At 38.7% G+C, this 17,552-nt stretch overlaps 1 protein-coding gene across 1 annotated transcript in view; it reads right to left on the reverse strand.

Moving 5' to 3' along the window:
• Nucleotides 1-17,155, reverse strand: part of LOC131393166 (bile acid-CoA:amino acid N-acyltransferase-like) — a 31,591-nt gene extending 14,436 nt beyond the window's left edge. The window contains exon 1 of the mRNA XM_058523664.1: nucleotides 17,094-17,155. The gene's annotated coding sequence lies outside the window, so the exon portion shown is untranslated. The remainder of the gene's footprint in view (nucleotides 1-17,093) is intronic.
• Between the last annotated feature and the right edge of the window lie 397 nt (nucleotides 17,156-17,552).

Consider the following 17,552-nt stretch of genomic DNA (forward strand, 5'->3'; position numbering starts at 1 on the left):
CAGGGAAATGCAAATCAAAACCATCACGAGATATCACCTCACACCTGTTGGAATGGCTATTATCAAAAAGACAGGAGATAACAAGTATTGGCAAGGATGTGGAGAAAAGGGAACCCTTGCGCGCTGTTGGGGGGGAATGTAAATTGGTGCAGCCACTATGGAAAACAGTATGGAGGTTCCTCAAAAAATTAAAAAGAGAATCATCTTATGATCCAGCAATTCCACTTCTGGGTATTTATCTGAAGAAAATGAAAACACTAACTCAAAAAGACATCTATACCCCCATGTTCATTGTAGCATTATTTACAACAGCCAAGACATGGAAACAACCTAAGTGTTTAAATCAACAGATGAATGGATTAAGAAAATATAGTACATGTACACAGTGGAATATTATTCAGCCATAAAAAAGGAGGGAAATTTCTATCATTTGCAACAACATGAATGGACCTTGAGGGCATTATGCTAAGTGAAATAATTCAGACAGAGAAAGACAAATACCTTATGAACTCACTTATATGTGGGATCTAAAAAAAAGAAAAAAAAGAACTCATAGATACAGAGAACGGATTGGTGGTTGCCATAAGCAAGGGGTGGGGGTGTGGGAGGTGGGCAAAATGGGTGAAGGTGGTAAAAGATACAAATTTCCGGCTATAAAATAAATAAGTCCTGGGGATGTAACATACAGCATGGTGACTATAATTAGTAATTGTATTGTATATTTGAACATTGCTAAGATGAGTAGATCTTAAAAGTTTTCATCATAAGAAAAAAAATTTATAACTGATGTGTGGTAATGAATATTGGCTAAACTTATTGTGGTAATCATTTCCCAATATATATGTGTATCAAATCATTGTGTTGTACACATATAACAAATGTAATGTTGTGTGTTGATTACATCTCAATAAAAAAGAAAAAGCTGAAGTTCAAGCAGAGGATTTGATGATAAAAGTAGCTCACTGCCAACAAATATCCAACCAAGCCAGGTCTGTTATGTCAAGGTCGGGACCAAACCTTGAACCTGAGACAGGGACATCTGGCGGATGCCCCCAACAATTTTGACTCCCTAGAAGTTTCTGAAATTCTAGGCCTGCTGAAGAGGCCCACCCTTCTCCCGCTAAGAACTAGAACTACACTCTCTCTTTTCCCCCACATTAACAGGAAAGATGGGAAAGATGGAAGTGATATAGAGATCTTTCCCTCATAAGGCAACAGGTGCCCCTAAGAGCTGTCCCCATCCTGGCTACCAGGCCGATAGCCAAGGTTGAGTCACAGCATAACCCAGCTGGGGCCATGCTGGGCCTGATGAAGGAAGAAATGGACTATATGTCAGAGTTGCTGCATAACCTAGCCAAAAAAAAAAAAAATTATGAGACACACAAAAAAGCAAGAAAAAATGGCAAGACAAAGCAATCAACAGAACTAGACTTGGAGATGACACAGATGGAACTATCGAACAGTGAATTTAAAATAACTGTGATTAATATATTAAAGCTTGCTGTAGACTGAATGTGCGTGTGCCCCCAAAATCCACATGTTGAAGCTCTAATTCGTATTGTGATGTAATTGGTAGTGGGGCTTTGGGAGGTAATTAAATTTATACGAGGCAGGTGGAGCGCCTGTGATGGGATTGGTGCCCTTATAAGAGGATGAAAAGGCCAGAGTTCACTCTCTCTGCCATGTGAGGATACAGCAAGGAGGAGGCTTTCTGAAAACAAGAAAGAGGGCCCTCACCAGAACTCAACCATGCCAGCACCCTGATCTCAGACTTCCAGCCTCCATCTGCGAGAAATAGATTTCTGTTGTTTAAGCCGCTTGGTCCATGATAGTTTTGTATAACAGCTCAAACTGTTAAAGACAAAGCTAAGACAAAGCTCTAGTGAAAAGGGTGGGCAACAGGCATGAACAAATAGGGAATTTCAACAACAGAATAAATGGAAACCAAAAGGAAGAATGAAATCAGACTGCTACAAATAATAGTAGAAATAATAATAATAATAAACAGCTACAGAGATGAAGAATGATTCCAACAAGCTCATCCATTGCACATAGCTTGGATAAAATCATTGACCTTGAAGATAGGGCAATAGAAATTACCCAAATTGCATAACAAAGAGGAAAAAAAAAGAGTGGAAAAACTGAACAGAGCACCCAAAAGTTGTGGGACAAAAACAAATTGCCTAATATACATGTACTTGGAAATCCAGAAGAGAGAGATAATGGAACAGAAGAAATATTTGAAGGGATAAAGGCCAAGAATTTTCTAAAAATAATAAAATGTATCAATTACAGACACAGGAATCTCAGAGCACGCCAAGCAGGATAAATTAAAACAAAACAAACAAACAAGCAAAAAACCTAGACACATCATATTCAAAGTGATAAAAACCAAAGATTAAAAAAAATTAAGGTTATTAGAGAAAAAAGCCACATTACGTACAGAGGAACAAAGAAAAGGACTTTATCAGACTTCTCATCAGCAACTGTACAAGCCAGAGGAAAATAGAATGACAAACCTTGCTGAAGGAAAGAAAAAATCTATAAACCCAGAATTTTATATGCAGCAAAAATCTCTCTTAAAAATGGAGGAGAATGGGGTCAGCCCAGTGGCACAAGCAGTTAAGTGTGCACGCTCCACTGCGGCGGCCCGGTGTTCGCAGGTTCGGATCCTGGGAGCGCACAGACGCACTGCTTGTGAAGCCATGCTGTGGCGGCATCCCATATAAAGTAGAGGAAGATGGGCACGGATGTTAGCCCAGGGCCAATCTTCCTCAAGAAAAAAGGGGAGGATTGGCATCAGATGTTAGCTCAGGGCTAGTCCTCCTCAAAAAAAAAAAAAAAAAAATGGAGGAGAATGTACACAACTTTTGTAACTTCCTGAGTCTCTAATTATTTCAAAACAAAAAGATTTTTGAAACAAGGGAGAAAAAAAAAGTTTTCCAGACAAAAACTGGTAGAATTCATTACTAGGAGAACTGTACTACAAAAAAATGTTACGGAAAATTATTCAGGCAGAAATAACAGGACACGATGCCACTAGAAAGAAAATTGGATATACCTTGAAAAAAAAGAACATTCCCAGAAATGGTTAAAATGAAGGTTTCCTACATTTAATCTTCTAAATGGTAACTGACTCTTTAAAACTGACCTGGCCAGTAAGGTATGCACTAGCCACGAGGGGCTATTAAGCATTTGAAAAGGCTGCCCTAAATAATCTGTGGGTCAAAGTACTAATCATAAAGGAAATGGGAAAATACTTTTAATTGGATGATACTGAAAGCAAATAGATCAAAATTTGTGTAAATTTAGTTTTTTGAGAAAGGGTACCAGACTTTCCTGCAAACACTCATACTACCAAGGTCGGGGGCAGCAAAAACTGCGAGTTCATGCTTTGTGGGTTCTAGCCTGTCCTTTCTCTCCTCTACATCCATCTTCTCTTCCCATCTGCCTGCCCTGTAGACTTCAAGCTCCAACGTGCAAAGACAACAACCTTCCGGAGACTGCTAAACCAGCTCCCACAATTGTGTAAGGTCAAATCCTTAAGAATTATCTATCAGTGGGGTTGAGGAAGGATTATTTATCATTGATTGATATTTCAAGCAAGTTAAGTTCTGAAACTGCTATTGGATATACCACATGTTAATCCTCGTATATTTTTAGAGACGGGAGACTTGGTGACACGGTGAAGGCAGACCCTGGTAGGATTGAGGAGTGAATATGACAGCTTAATTGTCAAGAAGGAGGAGAAAAATAGGGTGGTGGTTGAAGGAAGAGTGAGGCAGGAGTTTGCTTTGTGTCCTATTTTGGGTTTCTCCAGAAGCCTGCCTTGAGATAAGAAGTCAAGAGCAAGTAAAATCATGAGTCTCTTAACGATGGGGATACATTCTGAAATGTATTGTTACGCAATTTCATCATTGTTCGAGCATTGTAGCATGTACTTACACAAACCTAGCTGGTATAGCCTACCACACACCTAGGCTATATGATCTAGCCTATTGCTCCTAGGCTACAAAGCTGCACAGCATATTGCTGTACTAAATACTGTAGGCAATTATAACACAATGCTAAGTATTTGTATATTTAAACATATCTAAATGTAGAAAAGCTACAGTAAAAATGTGGTATAAAAGATAATAAAAATTGTACACCTGTATAGGGCACTTACTCTGAATGGAGCTCGCAGGGATGAATGGAGCTCACTCAGTGAGTGAGTGGCGAGTGAATGTGAAGGCCTGGGACGTTACCGTACACTACTTTATAGACTTTATAAACACTGCACACTTAGGCTACATTAAATTTATAAAAAAATGTTTTCCTTTCATCAGTAATAAATTAACCTTAGCTTACCATAAGTTTTTTACTTTATAAACTTTTAATTTTTTTAAACTTTTTGACTCTTTTGTAATAACATTTAGCTTAAAACACGGACACATTGTACAGCTGTACAAAAATATTTTCTTTCTTTATATTCTTTTATTCTTAATCTATATGCTTTTTTCTATTTTTAAATTTTTTTTTTACTTTATAAACTTTTTTGTTAAAAACTAAGACACAAACACACACATTAGCCTAGGCCTCACAGGGTCGGAATCATCAATATCACTGTTTTCCACCTCCACATCTTGTCCCACTGGAAGGCCTTCAGTGGCAATAACATGCATGGAGCTGTCATTGCCTGTGATAACTGTGCCCTCTTCTGGAACACCTGCTGAAGGACCTGCCTGCCGCTCTTCTTGAGGGGGTGTCGCTCTTTTCAGAAATGTCTCTGCGGTGGTTTGCTTGGTTTCTTCTTTTTAATTTTCATCATAGATTTGCTTGTAAGCCGATAATGCACCATGAGTATTCCTCTCTGGTGTTGGGGTCCATGTTTTCAAACTTTTTAAGGAGTTTGCTGAGGTCTGCAAAAGGTGCTGCTAAATCCTTTGCTGTGAATTTTCTTGGGGGTTCTTTTCTCTCTCCTACAGTTCCTTTTCTCTTGCCTCTTTTTGAGCTGTGCGTTCCTGTTCCAGTTCCAACAACTCCTTATTAGTCAATTCCTCAGGAACCACCTCAACATCATCCTCAGCCACGCCCAGGTTACAGTTATCTGCCATTTCAACCACAGCCTTGTTGATGTTTGCAACCTCCTTATCCTTGGCAAATTGTTTGAAGTCAAGGACAAAACTCTTGAGTATCTTCTTCCAGATGCCATTCATACACTCCTTGGTGACATCACCCCAAGTCCAAGCAAAGCTCTTGATGCAGTCATAGATGTTGTAATCAGTTCTTCCACAGTTTCAGCAACAGCCTGGGCAAAGGTCCTCTTTAGGTAGTATGTATTAAAAGCTTCTATAACTCCTTGATCCATTGGTTGAGTCAAAGAGGTGGTGTTTGGAGGGAGAAACATTGCTTTGATATTGGGATGAAGGTCACTAATAAAAGGAGGATGTCCAGGAATGTTATCAACAATAAGCAAAATCTTGAAATGTATGTTATTCTCAAATAGTACTTCTTCATTTCACTGGCATAGCAATTTAGGAGGGAATCTTGGAAGAGGAGCTGGGTCATCCATGACTTCTCATTGCTCCTGTGCTACACTGGCAGTGTGTACTTATTGATATGCTTGAAGGCCTGGGGTTCTCACTGTGCCAGATCACAGAGGGTTTCAATTTGCAGCCTGCAACATTGTCCCCAAGCAAGAATGTTATCTTGTCCTTAAAAGCCTTGAAATCGGGCATTGACTTGCCCTCCTTATGTAAGAAAGTACTTTCAGGCATCCATTTCCAGAATAGGGAGGTTTTATCCATATTAAATATTTGCTCTCACAAGTAATTTTCCTCCACAATCAGCTAGCTTATCTAGAGTTCCAAAAATTCTTCAGCTGCCTTTGCAATGGCATTCACCTACTCACCACTCACTTTCACATTATGCAATGAACAATGATTCTAGAATCTTTTAAACCACCTAGAGCTATCAGTAAATTCAACATTATAGTTGGGTCCAGACTTTTCTTTTAACATCTCATATAAATTTGTTGCTTTGGCCATGATCATCAGGGTGCTGAGAGGGATACGCTTCTGTGTCTGGTCTTCAATCCAGGTCATTAGAAGTTTCTCCATGTCTGATATAGGCCCTTCTTGAACTTTTGTTAGTCTCATTGCCTTCAATGAAGCAGATCCTTTAACAGCTTCCATCACTTTGTTCTTGTGGTTCAAGATCGTAGCTATGGTGGAATGGGGCATGTCTAACTGATGAGCAATAACCATCACTGATTTTCCACCTCGTAGTCTTTAATCACTTCTAATTTTGTTTCCAGGTCAATCACTCTATATGGCTTCTTACCAGAAACATTAGCAGTGGATTTTGTATCCTTAGGGGCCATGATGAACAAAACAGCATGAGATTAAATCAAGCACAAGAGGAATGACACAATCTAGAGACATGGTAAACAGAGGTGTATGAGGCTGCTGCTGTGGAACATGGCATGCTGTTTTACAGTAAACTTTTTTTTATAAGTAGAAAGAGTACACTGTAAAATAATGATAAAAAGTATAGTATAGTAAATACATAAACCAGTAGCAGTCATTTATTATCATTACCGAGTATAATGTACTGTACATAATTGTATGTGCTATAAAATGACTGGCAGTGCGGTAGGTTTGTTAACACCAGCATCACCACACACACATGAGTAGTGTGTTACACTATGACATTACAATGGCTACAAAGTCACTAGGCAATAAGAATTTTTCAGCTCCATTATAATCTTATGGGACCACTGTCGTACATGAAGTCCATCATTGATTGAAAAGTCATTATGCAGCACATGACTGGTTTATTTTGAGGGTTCCTGGAAACATATGTGGAGAAGAGCAATGAGAAGTATCCAATAAATGGTTGATTGAGGGCTGCTCCTGGTAGTGGTGTGGGGAGGGGTCATTAATTTCCCATTTCCCACCACTTCTAGCCTGCCAGGCTGAAAGGTAAAGCTGACTCTGGAGGCCCAAAAAGCTATCAGGCAGAGAAATCCAAAGTCAGGCTGTTGTGAGTCAGGCCTGCACACTAATGCCGCTAGGGGAAGTGTATATGAGCAAGGCGATGACAGTATCTGCTAATGTTGCATTTTGTTCTTAATGAGTGTGTGTGTGTGTGTGTGTGCGTTTTCCAAGAGAGATGAGATAGACACAGGCATAAATACACGCTGGTGAGAACGGGACTACAGAGAGAGCAGTGCTGAGAATTTGATGGTGAGTAAGACATTGTTGCCTAAGAATCTTAAAAACAAGTGATTTTATAGCCCAAAACACCATATTTCACTTGTAAAAATATTCAAGAAATTGAGTACTTAAGGTCACACAGAAATACATGGCAGAGTCAGAAATGGAATTCCTATTTCCAACTCCTAGTCAAATTGATTAGTAGTTTGACAAGAATTTATCAAGGGTCTACATGTAATAATCGCTAGGAAATTAGAAACAGTCCCTGCTCTAATTAAGCCTAAAGGTGTAGTATTCCTTCCACACATTATCCATTAAGCTTCTATTTAAGTATCACATGTATCGACCAGTGTACCCAACTAGTTTACAGAAAGAAATTAGTTGAAAAGTTGCTAACTTTAGTTTAACTTTGATTTGTTCTTTTCTGTTTGTCCATCCTCATTTTAATCTACGTTCTTTTCTCTCTCTTCAGGTCTCTTATCACCCAGCTTCTAACCTGTTTTCTCTCTACAGCCTCCAGCTCAGCTTTTAATGTGTGAAATGTCCAGGGAAGTTGCAGAGGAGGGAACTGTTGGGGCTCAGGGCAGACTGCCCCAAAATATCCCATGATGGCATATTGATTATTTTGAATTAAAGTTACTTGAGAAGTAGCTGATGCAAAAAGGGCATTTTGACCCTCCTCTCTCGGCTCCTCCTAAAAGCAGAAAATAAATCTCCCATGTGAAAGGTACCCTCCCTACACCAGGAGATAGATAGAGATCCTTATCACCAGAGCTAGGGAATTCAGGGCTAAGAAGCCTGTATAAAGAAACCTTGTTACTTTTTTACTAATTTACTACCCCAAAACCAAACTCTGCTTAAATTCCTTACTAATCAAGCAACCAAACCTAATTCTCTTTGTCCTGTCAATCCTCACAAATGTATTGTCTCTTTGTGCAAAACGATATATAAACTGTATCGACCTTTGTTCACTCTCCAAGCATCACTTTTTATGATCTCCCATGTGCGTGTATTAAATTGGTTTTTCTCCCGTTAATCTGGTCTTATGTCAATTTTATTATTAGTCCAGCGAGGGAGAATTTCCCTCACCTTGGCAGTTTTGGTGAGCCAAGCTGGAGACTTCACCAACTGGAAAACCGCTTTCTCCCTGGGACTACTGCAACTGAGAGATGCTGGGACATCTGACAATGGCCAGCAACAGGTAGGCTTTCTTACTGTGTCAGCCTCCCAGATCTTTGTTTGCAGGGTCCAGTGAAAATCTTTTTTTCCCTCTTTCTAAATTTAGATTAGCAGGAGAAAATATATGGAATTAGTTCCTTGGGGCCTAGTGACCCTAGTAAATTTGGATGAGTACTCTTGATTTTTATTGATCCTTTCCTCCCAGAGATGGTCATTGTTTTCCTTTGTCTCTGTCTTTTGTATTGTTTTTCTAGAACCATAGAACCATAGGGTTCTAGAACCCTAGAGCCATAGGGCAGGACAGCAGGTATAGGCCCTCTATAGCCTGCTATTGGAGCCAGCCTCACAGACCAATGAGTTCATTGTTCTCATCAGACCAGCATCTCTTCACACAAACTTTACTGTGGGTTCCTTCAGCAAAGGAACCTCACTCATAGAAACTGAATTAGTTTTTCCCTTCCATCTTGTTCTGTGTCCTATGGGCATGGCTTTGTGACCAGTGAAAATAGTTACTCTGGTCTCTGCCATCTGGAAGGTGCGTTTATTGGGGTGAAACTGGTGGCCAGTCAAATAGACTGGGATTCCAATACATGCAGTCACAAGCAGCACTCTCCTTGTCCAACTGTGCCAGCTCTCAGGGGAGTTTGTCATGAGGAGTCCCAGTCCATAAAGGGCCTTTGTCATCTCAACATTTGTTGCTTGTTTGTGCTGGAAAAAGTCCCATTCCAGTAACGCCTGCCCAGTGTCACAGATTAGCAAGTGTGTGACTAGAGGTGTCCCATGTTCTTATGGGAGACTAGAGACACTGTTTTCACCACACCATCCTTACTGCCTGTGCAGCAAAGGTCTTTGCTTCCTAGGCTATTTTGGGGAGTGAACTTTTGGATCATGGGGGCAGCATCATTCATGCCCACTCCAGGGACAACTCTTGCATTTGTCAAAATTGGCTATAGTGGAGCCATTTTAAATGGAGTCCGAGCTTCCTTTCGAGAGAAACTGTTTGCTGTCTTGAACCTTGGACTGGGCAAAATCTTTGGACTGTGCCAAAATGACAATTGTTTTACAAGCAATTGTTTGAGACATCAGCAGGATGCCGGACATCCTGATCACAAAGACTGAGGATTGTGGACTTTCTGCAGATAGCATCAATAGCCAGTCAATATTTAGCCAAGACTAGCTCTCTGCCTCCAACTCCAATTATAATTCTTTGTAATACAACCTCCATTCTTTGCCTTAAAAATCTCCTGATTTTTACTCCCTGGTGGAACACCTTTTTGGTTTCTACCTGAATCTATGTCTCCTGAATTTGCAATTCTAATTACCCAAATAAATATCTGCTGTTTGAATCTGCAGTGAATTTTTTCTCGGTCAATACTTCTTTGCATAGCCAGCAGGATCCAAAGCAACTGACACAGACCTCCCGATGTCGCAGCAGACACGTGGAAGGTACCTCCAAGAGACCCTTGTTCTTTAGTGTTTCCACCAGGGAGCCTCAGAGTTCTGGTGGTAAATTCTCCTGGATCAGAACCTGCTGTTTTCAATTGAGATTCAGATCAGATTTTATTTGCGAAGATTAACCAGTTCTGTCCTCACTCCTTTGGAGGAGAGGATTCCATCCTTGCCTTAACAGGCAGAGGATTTGGGTTTAAGGACATTTCCTGGTGAGTGTTATTATAGTTTTCACTTTATTGAAGTAGCCACATTCTCTTACAATTTGAAATTCAGTTGTTCTTGATAACCAATGCAGACCTCTTAATTTCTCTTATTATCCAAATAAGGGTCCTCTGACTAAGAAGATAAGAGACACTGTGCTTTCTGACCATTTTGGGTTGTTTCTAGATGACTAGAAACCTAGCGGCAGTGTCAGGACTCTGTCCATGGTGTGCAGCGGTCTCACAGAGCCTCCCGACAGAACATACTCCATTCAAGGGTCAGAAAGAACTTCATAAGGTCATCCAGAAGGTACACATAAAGCTTTGGTCACCCTAGTACCTTGAGCAACCCAACACCGTTTGGTGCTCAGGAATCTCCGAGACATGTAAAAGAGAAACCAAAGGCCCATTGGTGATGCTTTGGGTGGTGGTCCTAACAAGCAGCACATACTCGTCCTAAAACACATATCCTCCTGCCTTGGTCCACCAAGAACAACCCTGTCTAAGTTATGGGAAACAGTTGTCCTAGAACAACCATAAACAACCTCCCTCAGGAACTCCGGCTGTGTTTATATTTAAGAACTATGGTCCTTCCTTTTATAAATTTTTGTCCTGGTGGACTGATAATACTAAAGATGACCTAAAATTACAGTGGCCACTTGGGCCTCTTTTGAGACTCCAAAACTGGTCTTTTTGTGCACTAGATTTGAGAACCATGGATCAGACAAATTGAATTTCCAAAGAATCAAACGTGCCACCTTCTGACACACCTGCTTAAAAACTATGGTCTCAGAAGCCGTAAATATTTACAAAGAAAATCAAATCTTACTAAGCTTGTTTTGTGTCCTGAGAGCTTGGCTTGGTAACCATCAGGTTGGGTCCCCAAAATATGGTTGGACAGAAATGTGGGTTGTACCCCATTTTAAGCCAGATATAGCTGGGCAGAAATGGGGGTTAAACTCCACTTGTGGCTAGGGTTCTACCAAACTGCCGCCAGCCTAAGGGGAATTACATTGGCCCTTAGAAGGAACATTCCAGTTAGATAAGATCATTTAAGAAGTGTACTTAAAAGCAAAGCCTTCAAAATTCCAAAATAGCCTTATTGAATGTTCCATTGCAAAAAACTATGCAGCAAAGGTCTTTGCTTAACAAAAATTTAAGATATAAGAGGTAATTAAAACAAAAGACTATACAGAAGCTCATTAAGTTAATAGCTTTACAAACACCCCCGTATCTATCTTTGGAGGAGGGCCCTATGTGGGACCCTGCCAGAGTTAATGAGACTCTCATAGATTTTCTTGTTAATTGCTACATTATCCCCTTACACAGCCAAAGGAAAACCAAAAATAAAAATTAATGGAGTTGTTTAATACTGCCCGAAATATTTACTATTTGTCCTGGCTGAAACCTGACAAGATATTTGAAAGGATTAGTAACTTACGATCAGAAATTTGGCCAAATTGGAAGCTGATAGTCAGAAACTGATAGAAATATTTTTCTAGGCTTCTTCCCTACTAAGCTAAAATAAAATTTCATACCCAGTGGGAAAGAAACAAATTCAGGATAATGTAATTGGATGGATATGTCGGTCCTTGATAAGCAACTAACCTCCTCTGTTTATCTCAAAAAGCTTGTAACCTCTCTGGGAGCTGTTATCTAGTCCATCTGCAATTCCTAAGACTGAAGGGAAATAAAAGATAAAAGAAGCTTTTGGAGATGCAGACTGATATGGAAGCACCCTTGCTCAAAAATCTAAGGAAAATTTTTAAAAACAGAGGCTATAAGATCTTTGGTTGCATCTGTCTGTGGTGTTTATGTGTGTGTTTCTATATATGTGTTATAAATATGTGACATTTTACTACCTCCAGATGTTATTATCAAGATTAGTTTAAAAGAGAGCTCTATTTAATTGGCTTAAAAACAAACAAGTGCTATATAAATTGAGTATACTCTTAAAAAAGAAAAATCCAGAAACTAACCCAAATGAATTTCAGGATCCTGTGATCTAGGAAAGTATTCAGTATTAAAGTTAATTTAAGTTTGTTGAGTTAATTAAAATAGGCATGTCTTTAGAGTTTTCAGTATTAAATATAAAACTTTTGTTCTACCTGGGTTTGCCAAAAGTTAAACAAATCCATGTAATCTCTGTTACAAAAGTTGGCAGCAAAAAAAACAAAAAGATTGATGGCTGGTTTTGTCTAATGTCTCAAGAAGTTTTTGTAGGTAATCTAAACATAATTATTAAGACTATGTAAACTAAATAGATGTAAGTAAGATAAAAAGGTTTTGGGTGAACTTTTTAACAATAATTACGTGTTATGGTATATGTACCTAAAAACAGCTTTCAAAATCTTTTTGGTAACATGAAACCTTAGAGTTTTGCTAAATTAAGTTAAATGATAGAAATGTATTGAGTATCTAGATAATTTCCAAATAAGATAAAATATTAGACATTAATTACTAAACATAGGTTTATCTAATTTGGGCTTCTTATTACAGAAAAAGTTAAAAGTATTTGAGTTTATTAATAAACATGTTTTGTGTCATGCTGAGAAATTTTCTATGAGAAAGTATATATTTCTAGAAAGTATTTATAAGTCTACTAATCCACAGAATGTTAAGGTAAAAGTCCATAATTGCTTACTTTTTAGTTTTCACTAAAAATTAAGGTTTCTAAGGGTTGAGAATTCTAATTAATATATGTGATTAAAGCTACTAAAAATTAACAAAGGAAACATCTCTGTATACATGGAAAGTAAGATATATGTATTCAGTTTAAAACAAAAAAGGCATAAGGAATGGAGATATTTTTGTTTTGTTAAGAAAGTAAATTTGTCCTAGAGTAAAACTGGTTATGCGAAAGAGGAAAGGAATTTTTGTCCTAAGGAAAGGCTAAGAATGGGAGAAGACATGGGACAAATTCTGAATATAAAAGGAAATTTATAGAAGTTTTGTGGAAGAGGAACCTTGAGAAAAGAGTTTTGTGCATGGTCAAGTTGGCTAAGATTGAAATGAATTTAATTAAGTAAATCAGTTTTAATATCAAAAGAAACCTGGTGCAAATTTGAATTTGGTTTTCTCTCTACTAAAAGGACAGTTTTCTTGGACTTTTAGTTGGCTCTTAATAAAGAGATTATGAAATATTTTTCTTTACCTTTGAGTAAGTCTACCTAAAAGGCAGGGATTTTAGTTCTTTCAAAATAATTTCCTATGTGCAGAAAGCTCAGGTTTCTCTATTAAGAGATCTAAGTGTTTTTTTAACTCTTTAACTCTTTGTGTTACCTTTAACATTTTCTGTTGTCACTTTAGTTAAATGGATAACCAAACATTGTTTCATAGTGACCTATGATCCTATTTGACCAAGTCTTTTAAAACCTTTTGATATTTTTGACAAACTTCTCAAAATTCAAATCCTAAATAAAGTCTTTCTTTTTGACCTGAAAGTAACTGAGAATTTCCAGCATATCCCTGGGACTTCCCAAAGAATTTGTTCTCTCTTCCTATAAAAAGGGAGATATTAAACTAATTAGGCTTATTTGGGATGTTAAATTGCATGAGAAGCATTGTCAAATAAATGATGATAAACCTTCTTAGGTTATATTGTATAAATATTATTAATATAAGTGTTCTAAAAAATTATATAAAAGTCCTAAAATTCTGATATATCCTGGTATAATGCCATAATTCTAGTCACTATCTTAAAATGTGTCACAGAAATAAGCAAATTTCCTTGTCAATTCCATTGTAATCAGATCCCTAACCATGCCATTTTAAGTCTTTTGTTATTTGCAGACAGTTACAGTTTTACTCTGATGTCTTTGCAAATATGTTTCTTCTTCAGAGAGATTCCTGGAAAAGACTCTGACACTTACTCTAGAATGCAGGTTTCTGATAAACTTTCAGGTCATGATACTGAACTGGGTAAGAAATTACAGACCTCTAACAGAGAGACTGATGGCTTCATAAAACTGCTAACAAAAGATCAAGAACGAATATTAATTACATGGGGCTACATGAACTGAGGAAGATGCTCTAATGTTTTGTCTTTCCAGATTTAAAAAAATCTCATCTCTTAAGCTATCAACAATTTGGTAAATTATACCTTTCTGAACAAAGATGAAACATTTCCTTTTTCTTCCTACCTGATCCTTCCAGAATTCAGAAACTCTCAGTGAGTATTTTTATTTTCATTTAATCAGGCCAAGTTTTTAATATAAACAAGTTAGTTTTACTGCAATTATCTTCTAGAAAATAATTAGGGTAATTATAGAGATAAAAATTATGTTTGCACCTTTGAAGATGTTAGATTCTAGTCTTATGCTGGTATGACTAGCTTCTGTAAGTCTCTAATATCTTATACTCAAGCCTATCATTGACAGGTTAAGAAAGCTTTCTTGGATTCCAATTTAAAAGATCCTGTTGGTCACAGTCTAGAGCCTGGTGACTGGGTATTCTGGAAGTGTCATCAGAGGAAGATAGCCCTCAAGGTCAGTTGGAAAGAGCCTTACCAAGTGCTCCTGACCACTGACACTGCTGTGAAACTAGAAGGCATTTAACCTTGGAGATACATCTCACAGCCAAAGAAGTCTCCACCTGACATCTGATCCTGTACAAATGCTGGAGGCCTCCAAATCAAATTGACTAGGAAAAGAAGCAATTGCCCATCTGTGGCAGTCAGCTTTTTCCCCGATGGCCAGACCAGGGCTTTATACCTTTTACTCACTGTTGCTTCTTACCTCATTTTCTCCCTCTCTTTCTTGGAAAGACAATACTCTTATCTACATCTCTCAATCTGTTACAAAATGGAGAAATCTTTATGACTGTTGTGTTTCTCATCAGAAGCCTTGTTCTGTATATGAATCTAGTTAGTACATTTAATTACCAATCTCTCTGCCATCCCTCCTCCCCCCCAATTCCTTGTGCTAAGTGTCTAGAACTCCTTGCCTAAAAATCAAATCCTTGGTTTAGTCGATTTCATTATAATGACTAGATAATTTGTGCTCCCCTAGGGTATGTTTCCCTTGTACTTGGCAGAAAGACCTATAGGGAATACACTGTTTAAATCCCTATCAAACTAGAGGCTATTATGCAATTGGATTATTGGTTTCACCTATTTCGTTATATGATCAATCAGAAACTCAGCATTGGGCATCAGCTTTGAATCTACGTCACAGACTAAAATGTGAAACTAGCTGCACGCAAAGTCAAGGGTGTTTAATGCCTGGTGGTATCAACCCCAGTGAAGCTATCAGTTTTAGAAAAATGCTTTTCTTTTGGTAGGCACTGCAGTGAATTAATATTTGATCAGAAATTCATTTAAAACCTGAAGAATATTGCTATATCTGCCACTAAGGCAATAGCTGCCCAAGATCAATCTTTGGATTCCCTTGCATGAGTTGTATTAGATAATAGAATTGCTCTTGACTACCTTCTAGCTGAACAAGATGAGTTTTGTCTGTGATAAATACCTCTTGTTGTAGCTGGGTAAATAACTCTAGTGAAATAAAAACTGAACTAGACAAAATCTGAGCACAGGCCAAATGGTGAAATGCTGTGACCACTGACACCACATAGTTCTCTGACCTCTTTAGCTGGCTACCCTCAGGAATTGCCTCCTGGGTCAGATCTGTTCTCCAATATGAACCTAGCATTTTATTATTGTAGGAATTCTCCCTGTTGTAAAATTTTGTCTTTTCTGCATAGCTCAATGTTATAAAAACACCACTCAGATAATGGTCACTCAGTGCTTTAAAATGATTGCTAGGGCTTATGAGCCTTCACCTGAGAAACCTGGGGGGAACCACAATGTTTGCCCTTAAAGGAACTTGACGGTAAGGATTTTCTCTGCTCTGGCACTCCTGTTGCTCAAACGTGGGCTAAGACTCCTAAGGAAATTACTTTTTCTCCTATGTGGGACACAACATATTGGGAATGAGCCTTCCTTGCGATGAGGGGCCAACAATTCTCTGATGGCTGATTAGTAATGCTTTCCAATAGTCGATCAGCCATGCTTTCAAGTGGTTGACCAGAGATGCTTTCAAAGAAAGACTTCAATCAGAAGGGGAATATGTCAAAATTGACTATAGAGGAGCCATTTTAAATGGAGTCAGAGCCACCTTTCCCGAGAAATTGTTTGCTATTTTGAACCCTTGACTGGGCCTAAATCGCAATTGTTTTATAAGCAATTGTTTGAGAAGTCAGAAGGACAACAGACATCCTGGTCACCAAGACTGAGGACTGTGGACTTTCTGAAGATAGAATCAACAGCCAATCAATGTTTGGTGAAGACTAGCTCTTTGCCTCCAACTCCAATTAAAATTCTTTGTAACACCACCTCCCTTCTTTGCCTTTAAAAGCCCCTGACTTTTACTCCCTAGTGGGACACATTTTGGGTTTCTACCTAAATCTATGTCTCTTGAATTTGCAATTCTAATTGCCCAAATAAATATCTGCTGTTTGAATTGTAGTCAATATTTCCTTGGTTGATACGTTCATGGTAAAGATTTACTCTAAGCCTGGAAACCTACCTCTGGGTCTTTCCATAAAAAGGCTTATTGGATTGAGTCACTATTGGAATAAATATACTAAGGGAGATCCTATTTGTCAATGGCCAGATGACAGATCTTTTGAATTGAAAAAAACTTCTACATTTGGAAAAATATTAAAGAGCTCTCATCATAAGCAGCTGCCTTACTGATGTTAAAGAGAGGGTCTAATTGAATGGAGGACAAAAAATGTCTAATAACAGCTAACCTTAGAGATTCCCTTGATAAAATAAAAAAGGAGAAATCAGAACAACAATTAAAAACCAAATCTGATGTACATCCCCCTATTCCTCCCTCTTTTACTCCCCTTCATCCACAACTTCTTGGCCTTGGCCCTCCAGAAGGTCTTTTGGACCTCTGGGCCCCTGGTCTAAACACCTTCCCTCAAAACCCAGTTCAAAACCCAGCTCCAGCGCCTCGACCAATTCTCTTAACTCCTAAAAATTCTCCAACTCCCCCAGAAAACCCCTTAACCTCCCAGCTACCTAATTTAACGTCCCTCTCTTTACAAGACTTACAGAGGGCACTGCCGTTTGACCTCCAAGCTAGAAGAATCCAGGTGGCTTATGTAAATGATGCAAGCTGTGAAGTGAATTTAGCAGAGCACAGGAGAAGGGTAGTAAGTCCCTTTGCTGTCCCTTATGACTCCTCCTACTTTCCAGGGCTCGATAAACAGGCCCTGACAACTTCATACATTCCTATGAAATACCTCCCGCAATGTCCCCTGCAGATGTATCCTGGGCCCACATCGCAGAGAATTCATGCCCCCTGGACAGCAGCCAATCTTTTAATTTACAAAACCCTCTCACCTCCACTCTCAGAGAAGCCTACAGAATTCAGAGAGATATTAGAAGGGTTAGTGGCTATTCACAACCCCACTTACAGGAACCTGGACTGGCTGCTAGGGGGTGTGCTTCCCAACCACAATTATCCTGTAGTTATCAGACAGGCCAAATGATCCCCTGGAGAAAATCACA

This window comes from Diceros bicornis, chromosome 28 (genome assembly GCF_020826845.1).
Source record: "Diceros bicornis minor isolate mBicDic1 chromosome 28, mDicBic1.mat.cur, whole genome shotgun sequence".
NCBI lineage: Eukaryota > Metazoa > Chordata > Mammalia > Perissodactyla > Rhinocerotidae > Diceros > Diceros bicornis.